The 11906-nt window shown below is 51.7% G+C and overlaps 1 protein-coding gene across 1 annotated transcript in view; it reads left to right on the plus strand.

The window, feature by feature from the left end:
* Positions 1-7945: 7945 nt before the first annotated feature.
* The window catches only part of LOC103672570 (signal transducer and activator of transcription 5B), a 63833-nt gene continuing 59872 nt past the window's right edge, over positions 7946-11906 (plus strand). The window contains exon 1 of the mRNA XM_040640606.1: positions 7946-8074. The gene's annotated coding sequence lies outside the window, so the exon portion shown is untranslated. The remainder of the gene's footprint in view (positions 8075-11906) is intronic.

Raw genomic sequence — 11906 nt, forward strand, 5'->3', positions numbered from 1 at the left:
GGACAACATTGGCTGGAGAGAGGAAGTGACTTGGCCAGGGTCACACAACCTGTCAGGGGCAGAGGCAAACCCATTGCTACACGGAGGGTTTGTGCCCTCCAGCCTCTCAGTTCCAGCAGAGGGGTAAGCCAGTCGTTGGGAGTAGAGTCCTTGGGCTCCAAGTCCTCTGAGCCACATCTGGAAGGCGGAGGACCACCCTTTCCATGTGCCCACTTCTGGGCATCTGGAGAAGGTGATATGGGGATGCCAAGTCCAGAGTGGGAGCCCTGCCTGCCCACTTCCAGGCAGCCGCCTCTCCAGCCTGCTCCCCAGGGCCTGCAGGGGACCGCCGCGCCAGCTGGCAGCTGCACCCACCGAACATCTGGCTAGATTGGGCTGGGCTTGGCTAGAAGGTGGATAGTCCAGGCTCCTAAAAAACTAGGACTAAGGTGCCAGTGAACAAAACTGGAGGGGCTGGCCTACATGGATGTGCCCCCGTAGCTTCAGAAAGCACACATGCTATGCCCCCACCTTGTGTTCAGTGGCTATCGCAGCTCCCCCGGCTAACTCTGGCTCTCTCCCTGTTTGGCCTCTGTCTGTGAGGCCCTGAATCCCAGTGTCTTTCATTGTCTGTTGCCTCCTCTTGCTTTTTGATTTTCCTCCTCCTTTTGATTCTTTCTCTCTAGGTCTCTGGTCTCTGTCTGGTTCTCCGATTCTGTCTGGGTTTCTCTCCGTTTCCTTGTGCCTCTGCCCTCCCTTTGCGATGCAACAGGGAGGAGGAGGAGCTTTGGAGCTTTCCCAGGATGGGCAAAGGCCACCCAAGGGAGTGGAGGAGGGAAGGGTGTCAAAGTTGGGTTGGGGGCAGAGGTGACTGTGGTCGTGGCTCCGGATAACACAACTACCCGGAAATGTCAAATTTGGGGTTTCTTTTTGCTTTCAGTCCCCTGCTTTGGTCTCTGTTATTTCCCACCACAAAGCACCCTGGTGGTTTCAGGGGCCCAGACGATAGAGGAGAAAACTGAGGCCTATGGGATGGGGTTCGGGAAGATCAGAAACTGCCTACGGTCTGGACTGAGCTGGGATCTCAGGCTGGCCTCTGCTAATTGCCCCTCATTCCCAATTCCAAGATACAACATTACATGGGGAGTGAGGAAGGATTATAAAAATCATATGGGAATACATTCCCCCGAAGAAGACTGACCATAAATTATTATTACGAATAGTAATAATCCCTAGCATAGTTTGTAGTTAGCATAGTAAAGACATAGCCTGTACTGAATCATGGCACATTGGTGTACAGACATCATTGTACCCTTCAACTCAGCGGATCTTTGCGACGACCTTGAAGGTAGGCAGAGCCACCTTTTTTTTTTTTTTAAGATTTTATTTATTTATTCGACAGAGATAGAGACAGCCAGCGAGAGAGGGAACACAAGCAGGGGGAGTGGGAGAGGAAGAAGCAGGCTCATACCGGAGGAGCCTGATGTGGGGCTCGATCCCAGAATGCCAGGATCACACCCTGAGCCGAAGGCAGACGCTTAACGACTGCACCACCCAGGCGCCCCTGAGCCACCTTTGATCAGCCCATAAAGGAGAGCTGTCCACAGTCGTCTGGCCAGTAGGTACACAGCTGGCCCCACGATCCAAGAGGCCCAGCCCCAGGCGCAAGTCTCAGTATATCCTTCCTGACATCCCCCAGCCCCAGCACGCACCCACAGACGGAAGATATCTCCTCTGGCTGGGCTAGCCCATAACGGAGTGAGGCCCTCCATCTCCACACCAGTCTGTGCCCCTGCTCCCTTGACCCGTGCATTTTATGAAGGTGGGTTTGAATTTATGGAGGAAGGGAAGAATCATCCCAAGTCCCATTTCTGGCCTGCCCTTGGAAGCCAGGTTAGCCCAGAAGGCTGTGTTCATGCCCCTTCCCTGGGGAGAACAGATTGAGGTCACCTTGACCTGTCTGGAGTCGGGGGGTGGGTGGGTGGAGGGAGGTGGTACAGAGATGTCTTTGTTTCCTCTGCTCCAAGTACCTTCTTCAGGGAGAGTTCCCGTGGTGTGGGCACCAGAGGGCAGAGGGGAGGCAGGGTGGGGTGTACAGCCTTCCCAAGAAAGCTGGAAGCATTCCAGGAAGTATCTCTGTTCCCGCAGAGGGAGACCTGAAGCCCTTGGGCTTAACTGCTCTGCTCTACCCAACCTTGCCTCTGCTGGGATTATCTCCCTCCTCTCCACCCCGGAAGCTTTTGGAAGGGGAGCCATAGGCCCATGCCCAGCATATACTTCACCCCCAAGACCACCATCTCTGCCTCTCCCCAGGCTCCCTATCCTGGTACCTCCCTGTGGACATGCTGCCTCCATTCTTGTCCCTGAAGACAGAGCAGGACCTAGGGAAGGGGTGTGTGTGCAGTGAGTAATTCTGTGTGAATCTGGGGGAGGGGAAGAAGCTGCTGGGTCCTGGGTGAAGCCTGTCTGCCCTTCCTGCCTCTGTCCTTTGTCCTCTACCACTCTTCAGGGAAGTCACTTTACAGTGAAGTTACCAAGAGAACACGAGGCCATCTTGCCTGAGGCACAGTGACTATCCTCTGTTTCTGGGAATAGGGGCGGGAGGGGCTCAGGACTGCCTGGGTGGGTGGGAGGGAAAGCCTGCCTTCCTTTGTCCGGCTGCCCTAGCCATCTGCCTTGGGAGAGACACCTATGGGACAAGGAGAAGAGGGGGTGCAACGTCTGTGTTGAGCACACATTTCCTCTGCAGTCAGGAGAACGGGGAGCCTATCCTTCGATCTTCCTTCTCCCAGCAGGGGGAGGCCCTGGAGCCTGGGGGGTGGAGAGGGGTGAGGTGGCACAGAGCTGGCCCTCCCGAGGGGGACTGCCGGCTGTCCTAAGCAGCCGTGGCTCGAGTCTGGTGCTCGTCCTCTTCCACGAGGACAACCAGGCCCCTCTACTCACTCATTTCTCCTCCTTCCAGACCAACCAGAAATCTTTTGTGCCTGAGCCAGCCCAGTACCTGACCTAAGCCCTGAGAGGGGCGTGTGGGGGAGGACAGTGCATCTCCTTGCCTGCCACCCCCCATCACCCTGCCACTTTCCCTTGTTGTGACCAGAGGGCGTTCCTTCCTCTCTGTCCCCATTTCTCATTGTTCCTTGGTCCATTATGTCACAAACCCACCCACACCTTCACTGCTCGTTCCCCTGCTCCCAGCGGCCAAACTTGGCTCCCCAGTGCCTAGACCAAGTGGGGGATATAAAGCCAATGGGCCAGTGCTCCATCCCACCCCACTGGCTGCTGGCCTGCTCTTCATTGGCTGCTGGGACCCACCCTCCCCATGGACCTTCCCCATGCTAGTTTTTCAGCCATGCAGTCCCCCCAGTGTCCTGGCCTCTCTCACTCCCAGCTTTTTTTGCCCCTTTCATTCCACCTCTCTGGAATGCCATTCCTGCCTTGGCCCCCTGGTAACATGCTGCTCATCCTTCATTGGGTCAGGTGGTGTAGCGAAAAACTAGCAAAGGCTTTGGAGTCCTCAGGACCTGGTGCAAAGCCTGGCTCTGCTGTGTGACTTTGAGCAGGTGAATCTGCCTCTCTGGGCTGAGCCACCTCCTGTGTAAAAGAAGACCAGCAAGACCCGTCCCCTAGGATTGCTATGAAGATTCAGTCACAGTGACTAGTGCATGACAGGTGTTCAGGGTCCCTGGCCAGTAGAGCGAGGCATTTTCTCCTGCGCTGTCAGGCAGCCCTCAATCCTGTACTGCGGGCCACTTGCTGTGGCTCCTCACTAGTTGCTGAAAGGCTGTGTTCCACTGCCTGGTTCATAATAGAGGCTTCATAGGTACTTATTGGCTTAATGAAGTTCCCTCCAACAGGACAGGGCTTCCCCATGCTCCGACACCGCAGGGGTTCCCTTACACTAACTAGTACAGACCCCTGTTTCCCTTTCACACATCCTGACCCGTAGCACACAGAAGGCTCTGGCCGCCGCCACCCTGGCCTCTGCCTGCTCTAGTCCTCCTGACCTGCTTTCCTGCCCCTGGCAACGTCGGCAGCCTCCTCCTTGCCCCGGGCTGGGCTGGCTTGTGAATTCTAAATCCCACTCACCAAATCAGGAAGATAGTGCCTGGGGTGACACTCTGCTCTCTCCTCTGTGTCAATCCTGTCCTCTCTGGATAATGCAGCATTGCCCCAGGGCTCTGGGTGGAGAGGGCACTGTGACACTGCCCCAGGACGCAGGTGGGGGCCCCTTTGGCTTGCCAGAGAGCCACCCCTTTAGTTCTGGCTGGAAGGGAGCCCACTTCCAGCCAGTGAGTGAGGCGCACAAGAGCAAGACAGAAAGTGTGTGAGAACTCCTAGGGGAGTCCTGTAAGGACCTGCACATCCATCGCTCACATCCCATCGCCCGTCCTCACCTCACCCCCATGCCACCTCTCCTGGCCCAGCAAGCTGGCTGGGGCTGGAAAAAGAGTACACACACATTTATCAAGTGCCTTCCGCAAGCCAGGCATGATGCCTAGTTACTCTCACAAACATTGTCTCTCCACTCTTTCTTTAAAAAAAAAAAAAAAAAAAAGGTTTATTTTCCTAATGTTTTATTTCTTTATTTTTGAAGTTTTATTTATTTAAGTAATCTCTACACCCGACATGGGGCTCGAACTTGTGACCCCAAGATTAAAGGGTCGCATGCTCTTCTGACTGAGCCGGCCAGGCGCCCCTTCCTAATGTTCTAATAGGCAGTACAGTGCGTGGTATAAAACACGGAAAATTCAACATGGTAAAGAGTTAGTCTTTCACCTTTCCCGTCCCTCAGATCCCTTCTGCAGGAGCAACCACAATTACTCAGGCCTTGGGTGCATCCCAGAAAGATTCTATGTATTTGCAGACATATACTTTACTTCCCATGACTCACACCCGAGGGAAACTGAGGCCCTCCGAGAAGTGAAGTACTTTAACTAAGGTTCCACAGCTGGTAAGTTGGCAGAGCTGGGATTTGGAACCAGATCTAACTGAAAAACTCGGCTCTTTTCACCGCCCACGCTCTGGCAGAGGTAAGCCCTGGCATCGACAAAGCCTCTCTTGAACCACTGGCTGTGACCAATCTCCGTTCTAAGGCCCTGGAAATCTGGAGATCTGCCTTCCCGTCTGTTGGGTGTCCAATGCCTGTATTGACTTCATAAGGAGGAATCATTCCCCTATGAAAGAAGAGAAGTTCCCGCAAGCGTCCTTCCTTGGCTTCTATGTGGCTGGTGGTTCCCCAGGGACAGCTTGATTCCCAGGGCTCAGAGCATTCTGGAGAGGGAAGCCACATGAGGATGGGTCTCTGAGTAGAGGGGATTATGGTTGTGGTTTCAATGATGTTTTCAGAAAATGGCCTCACGTTCTCCCTGCGGCTGGGCAGGGCTGAGGGGGGTGTGAAGTGGGGAGCTGTTCTCTCTTCTCCATGGTAGCCAGATGCTTGTTCTCAAGAGCAAGGGAAGGGGGCTGGAGTCAGTCCCCAGGTAAGAGTAGGTTGGATGTATGAACAAGGGCTGCCCACCAGACTTCCAGGCTCTCCTCAAGCCTCTTTCTCTCCCAGGTCAGGACAGGGTCAGCTAAGAGATGACCAACTCTCTCTCCAGTGCTCGTCACTGCATCTGTAGCTTCTGTCTCTGGGAACTTTCTCTGTGGGCTCTCTGTGGGACTTTCTGGATTCTAGCTTCCCGTTCAGTTTCTTTCTAGGATTCCTTCTGCGTTATATCCCAGTCTGGTGTCCCCTCCACCTAGGGAACTATGTCCCTGAGGCAGAAGGGAAGAGGGTCTCATCTCATCTGAATTGGCAAGTAGGGAGAGGTAGGTGTTAGACCTTCCTTCCTGTCTCAGGTTGACAACATTCTTGTTTTGCTGAGGTAGTCGCCCAGAACATTCCGTCCTTAGTGTCTGTGCACACAGCCAGCCAGATCTATCTTGGTGCATAGTGGTCAGAGATGTGCTGTGAGACACCAAGAATAAAGAGGGTGTACCTGCCGCACCCTCCTGGCCATTCTAACTAGCACCCTGTGGCCATCGCTCAGCAGCAGCGAGGCAGCTAGACGGAATTCTAGACCTGACCAGTCCTAGGAAGAGGGGTGTAAATCTTCGCTGTTAACAGTTCTATAGTGCTTAAGTCATTTGAAGCCCTATACATGTATTACCTCACTTAATTCCCACCACAATGCTACGAGGTGGGTCCTGTGACTATCGCCACATGACAAGGAGGAAATCTCGAGGCCAAAAACTTGCTTAAGGTCACACAGCTCGAGGAGTTGACAGCAAGTCTGTTTTTAGATTCTTTGCTTTTAATTACTACACAGTCCCCCTGGTTTCCATTTCTATTCCTAGAGTGTAGGGTTTGTTCCTCAAATTTTTATGGGGATTTAAGGTAAATTTGGTAATTCAAAGGTAAATGGGACATTGCGTGCTGTCAGGGGTCGAGAGCCGTGTACACAAGAAACTGTCCTTTGACATAAGAGGTGCCATCATAGAGGCATGAACATGATGTGGTAGGAAACGGAGAGGAAGGTTCTCACTGCCCGGACCACGGGCAGACATCTAGAGGGCAGGATGCCCTTCCAGGCAGAGGGAACAGCATGTGTGCAGAGAGAAAAACTTACAAGAAGGAGAAATGTGGTGTACTCTCGTGCCAAAACCTCTTGCACAGTGACTGTCAGAGAGGTGCCAGAGCTCAGAGCGGGTGCTTCCGTCCAGCTTCCTGCTCCAGCCTGTCCTCCTGCTCTAGCCTCCAAGTGCCCTGTACCCACTCTGGGCAAAGCACTGTGCCAGGTGTTGGCCCAAAGTGTGGGATAGACGCGGTTGCCTGGGTGGGGGAGAAGGACTTTGTGATCAGCTACAGACACAAAGATCTTTGTGGTTGGTGTTATTCAAGAGGTGAAGGGAAGGCTGCTGGGAAGAGAGCTGCCACAGGAGGATCATGGGAGAACTTGGGCCTTGCAGATCTTGGTCATCTCTTGACATGAAGATTTTCAGACTGAAAGGAAGGGAAGCTCTGTGTGTATGTGTGGGGTCCTTCTCCTTCTGCCCCTGCATCTAGGTTTCTGGAGATCTGACATGCCTTGCTTTGGTGCTGGCCCTTGGAGGGTTGCCAGGGAAACGGCTGGCCAGCTCCAGAGATGTAGCCAGAGGAGAGTGGGTGACTCAGACTGCCTTCTCAGACACCACACCCCCTCCCCATTACATGGAAAAGGCTCTCAGAAACCCCTTTTCCCCTGGATCTTATAAAGGAGACCGTGTTTGTGTTTATTCTTGCTTCTCTTAACAGAGCAGTCAGTTCCTCCCCGCAGCAGCTCGGACTGGTGGGAGCCAGCAAGTCCCCAGGGAGGGAAATGGTGTCAGACGCCCCCTGCCCCAGGCCCCCCAGATTCACTCTGGAATCGTGGACGAATCAGTTGGCCTGGGCGAGTGTAAACTCCTGCTGTGTCCATTCAGGCTTTCCGCCCGGGTGGTAAGCGGCAGTCCTGGCTGAAACGCCCTCCAGGGAGCAAACCCGGGATAATTATTGATGGGGCAGCGGTGGACTTCTGACCCGGGCCTGGGAGGGACAGGACCCGGAACGCGGGCCTCAGCCCGGGGGAAGGGCGGGTGGCGGGCCACGGAGGGGGGCCAATCAACGCGACCACAACAGTCTGGCACGAGCCTACTCGCGGTGGTCGAGCCGACCCAAACAAAGCAGCATGTGCTCGTGGCCCCGTGGGACCCGGCTCGGGAGCCGAGAGGGGACGCCATTCGCCCCGGCGACAAGGGGCTGTGCGCGGCGCCCGACCCTCCCCCCCGCCCCCGTGCGCGCCGGGGGGTTCCGGGTCCCTACCCGGGCGGCCGCGGACGGGGTGCGAAGGACCACGGGGCTCACGAGCGCGCGCCGGGCGGAACCAGGAAGCGGCGCGCGCCGCCGCGGGGCGCGCTCGGGCTTCGGTGCGCGAGCGGCGCGCGCGCCCCCGCGGGACCCGGCGTGAGGAGACTCGGCGGCCGGAGCCGTCACCCCGGGCGGGGACCCTGCGCAGGCGACTACGCGCGGCGGCCCGGCCGAGGGAGGGAGCGAGCGGGCGGGCGGCAGCGGCTGGCGCCCTAGGGGCCGAGCGAGGTAGGAGCTGCGGGGCGAGCCCTGGGCTCGGGGCAGGGGAAAGAGGCCGGGGAGCCCGCCCGGGCGGGGCCCCGCGCCCCGGCCGCCCAGAAGCCCGGCAGGGCCGCGCCGCCGCCATCGCTCCCCGGGCCGGGAGGCGGCCGCGGTGGCTGCGCGCTGGGGGCCGGGGGCGAGGGCGCTGGGGGCGCGCGAGGGGCGTCGTGCCGAGGCGGTGGCGGGCGGAGGGTGGAGAGTGTGGGGACCGTGCTGGCGCGTGTGTCGGGGTGGGCGTGTGAGGGCCCCGGCGCCGACCCCTGCCAGCGGAGGGGGCTGCTGTCGGCCACCTCACACCTCCGGGTTGCAGTGCCGAGTAGCCCCTGGCGTGTCCTTGCTTTTCCTCCTTTTTCAAAAGAGGGATCTGTGACTCCCGGGGTGGGATGAGCCCGGGGGTGCCCGGTGGGGTGGGGGGTGTTAGGCAAGCCTCAAGGAACAGTGCCTTATATGGAGTCAAGACAACAAATACGAACATTTCGATATGGCTTTGGGGTGCGGGATCCCACATCAGGACCTGCCAGGCCCCGGCTGGTGCGTGTGGCAGTGGGATGCAGCGTGCTTTATTTTTTTATTTTTTTTATTTTTTGCTAGCCGGGGATAAATAGTAAAAAAAAAGTGCTCCTGGTGTTGGGGGTAGATATGGAGAGTCGGAAGGCAAGTCGTGGTGTCACAAAAGCCGGTCTGAGGCTAAAGGAATCTGGCAAGATGGTCAGGCTGATCAAAGAGGAAAGAACTTGTGTGGAGCAAGAGGCGTTTGCAGACACTTGTAGCTAGCAGTGATGGAAAAGGCAAAGAAGAAAAACAAGTGCCAGCTTTTAGGAAGGTGGGATTAATGAAAACCGCAAGAATGCGAAAGGCAAAAGGAGATAGTGATCCTTCCCAGTTCTTTTTCTTCTTGTCCCCCCCCCCCCATGATCCTGTGAGACCTTTGATTCAGATAAACAGTACTAAAAGTGGGTCATAGAATGTTGGAGCTGGAAAGGACCCCGGGATTATGTTACATTCTCTTACTGTGCAAATGAGGAAACTGAGGCCCCAGGTAGATGGAGTAAGTGGCCTGCTCAGTTCACACAGCCGTTCAGTCGTTCTAAGACTGAAATGTCCGTCTGAGGGCTCTCGGGTCAGTGCTCTGTGCTGTGGAGCAGTAGATATTTGCCTAAATATAAATTCCGTTAATTGTCTCTGGAATGTCTTCGGGGAATGCCCCTTGCAAGGACTAGTGTGTCACCAAATTATTAAACTGAGGTTTATGTCCTTTTTTCTGTCTTCAAATGGTGTTGATCATCCACTGGTATCTTAGGTTTCCAAACTGGTTGGATAGCCGCCTGGGCCATAATAAGCTTTCAGCTGTTGTGTATATTATCTCAAATAATTTTGTTATTGTTCAATGAAGATAATATAACTTTGCCTCTTTCCTCAACATTCTTCTGTTATTCATTTGTTTATATTGTATTTATTGGCTAGCAGAAGAGGATGTATTTTATTTCGTGTAGCTTTCACGTTTTTCTAATTTTATTTTGTAACACCATGAACGTGGGATTGGTTCTGATCATTTCAAATGGTGGAATCCTGTTGATTGACTTTTTATCAAGGCTTTGGGTTTTTTGTTTGTTTTGGTACCAATTTTCATCTCATGGAAGATTATTGTTGTTGTAAATGGGAGAAGGGGCTGCCGATTTTAAGAAAAATTTACTACGTGACAAATTGTGACATCTGTCATGTTTAATTAAAACACCACACCTTTGGTCAGGTAAGTGGCATCTGTTTTCCATAGCCTTCTGGAAAATGAAAATTTCAAGCACCTGGTTGAGACACAGGGAAGGAATGGAGAGATCTTTTTTCAAAAAAGCGAAACCTCAGAAAAAAAAAAGTTGATTTCTATCACTAGCAGTTTGGTTATTGCATAACTTGGAGCTGAACTACATAAAATCTTTGCTGTATACCCAACTCCATAAATTATCCCGCCTTCTCCCTTGTCCTGGCCTTTACAGCATTCATGTTTTTGCCAACAGGATATTAAGATGGATTGTGTTAAGAAATTTAAGGTGGATATATTTCTTCCATGGGAACTTCATGATGTATGTGATAGAAGGGGGGGGAAGTGCTATCATTGTTTGGAGTGTTACAACATAAATATTTTGGTCAGCACTTCCTATTGTGCCCCAACTTCTCATTTCATCTTCATTTTCTGGCTCTCAATTGATTTTTTTTAAGTGCTATTTACATATACAGAAACCACATCAAGACTAGTAAAGGGTGCCATTTATTGCTCTTTTGATACTTATGTCAAGTTTCTCAAGTTTTATTAGTGTTAGTATTCAAATTATTTGTGATTTGTGTTAGGTTTATATTTATGCGCTTGTGGTGGTTCATTTGGCTTGTTTTTGTGCAGGTAGGTGATAGAGGTATTCTTACAAAGGGAAGATGATGTAAATAGGTAGATAACACATGCAAGATTGGATTGCAGGTTGAAGGTAGAATCAAAGGAAGCTTAACTGTTCTAGCGCCCTGTAAACGTGTGTATCTCAGAAGTATTCAGAGATTTCTGGATGTCCTAACTACCAGTGAGATTTCCCCCCCTTTTAGAGTGTCGATTACCACATTATTCCTACAAAGGAAGCAAAAAAAAAAAAAAAAAAAAATCCAGTTTTTATTAATTTGTCTTGAGTATTTGAAACTTCTTCTTCTTTTTTTTTTTTTTAAGATTTTATTTATTTATTCGACAGAGATAGAGACAGCCAGCGAGAGAGGGAACACAAGCAGGGGGAGTGGGAGAGGAAGAAGCAGGCTCATAGCAGAAGAGCCTGATGTGGGGGTCGATCCCAGATCGCCGGGATCACGCCCTGAGCCGAAGGCAGACGCTTAACCGCTGCGCCACCCAGGCGCCCCTGAAACTTATTCTTCTAAAAAGTTACCTGACAATTCCAGGTTACTGAGCTCTTCGGGAGACCAATATCCCTTTACTGCGTAGTAAAGTGTCAGAATACTTTGACTCCGGAACTTAATAAAAATAATGTTGAAAAGTTAGCTCTAAAGTATCAGCGTCCCCAATTTTGTGTAGTGCTTAAAGGAAAAAAATGTTTTTCTTTAAATCTTAGCTTGTTAATAGAAGTGTTCTAAAATCGGAAGTATTGTTTCCCCTGCAATGTGGGAAACACAACAGTCTTATGCTTATTTCTGGGAATAAGAAAGTCACATTTAACAATCTAGTTTCCATTGATCATGCTGTTTTTTGTACATTTAAATCATGAGCATCACAGTGATAAAAACTTTTTTTAAAAATTGTATTCGTTTTTAATTATTGTGTCCTTATTTTAAGTAGAATATTGACATTGGATCCTCTCTTGTTAATGATGATCCTTTGTTACTGAAAAACTTAAGCCAGTTTGGAGAAGATTTTATGTATATAAATCTATGCTATTTTTACTAATCCAAGAGAGGAGTAATTTACAGGTGTTAGATTTTTAGTTGGTTGATTGAGACCCTCACTTTTGGTGGTTTCAGGGTTTTAGATGACATTTATTACTTTTGTTAGTTTTGGTCACACCCATGACTTCCTTGGAAGGTATCTTTGAGGTTTGGTTTCCTTTTTTTTTTAATGGTAATATTGGGGTGGGGGTGCTTCCTGTTTGTATTTTCAAAATTAGGTCCACATGTTAACTTTCTTGTAGTGTCACATTTTTATTTTAAACATATAAAGAGAAGCATCAGATGTCATGTGGTTTATCTTTGTCCGTTGTACTGTTTCATGACAGCCTTACTGAGCTCAGCCTGCATACTCACTTGGGAAGGCAGGGCA

Source organism: Ursus maritimus, unplaced genomic scaffold (genome assembly GCF_017311325.1).
Source record: "Ursus maritimus isolate PB19 unplaced genomic scaffold, ASM1731132v1 scaffold_24, whole genome shotgun sequence".
NCBI lineage: Eukaryota > Metazoa > Chordata > Mammalia > Carnivora > Ursidae > Ursus > Ursus maritimus.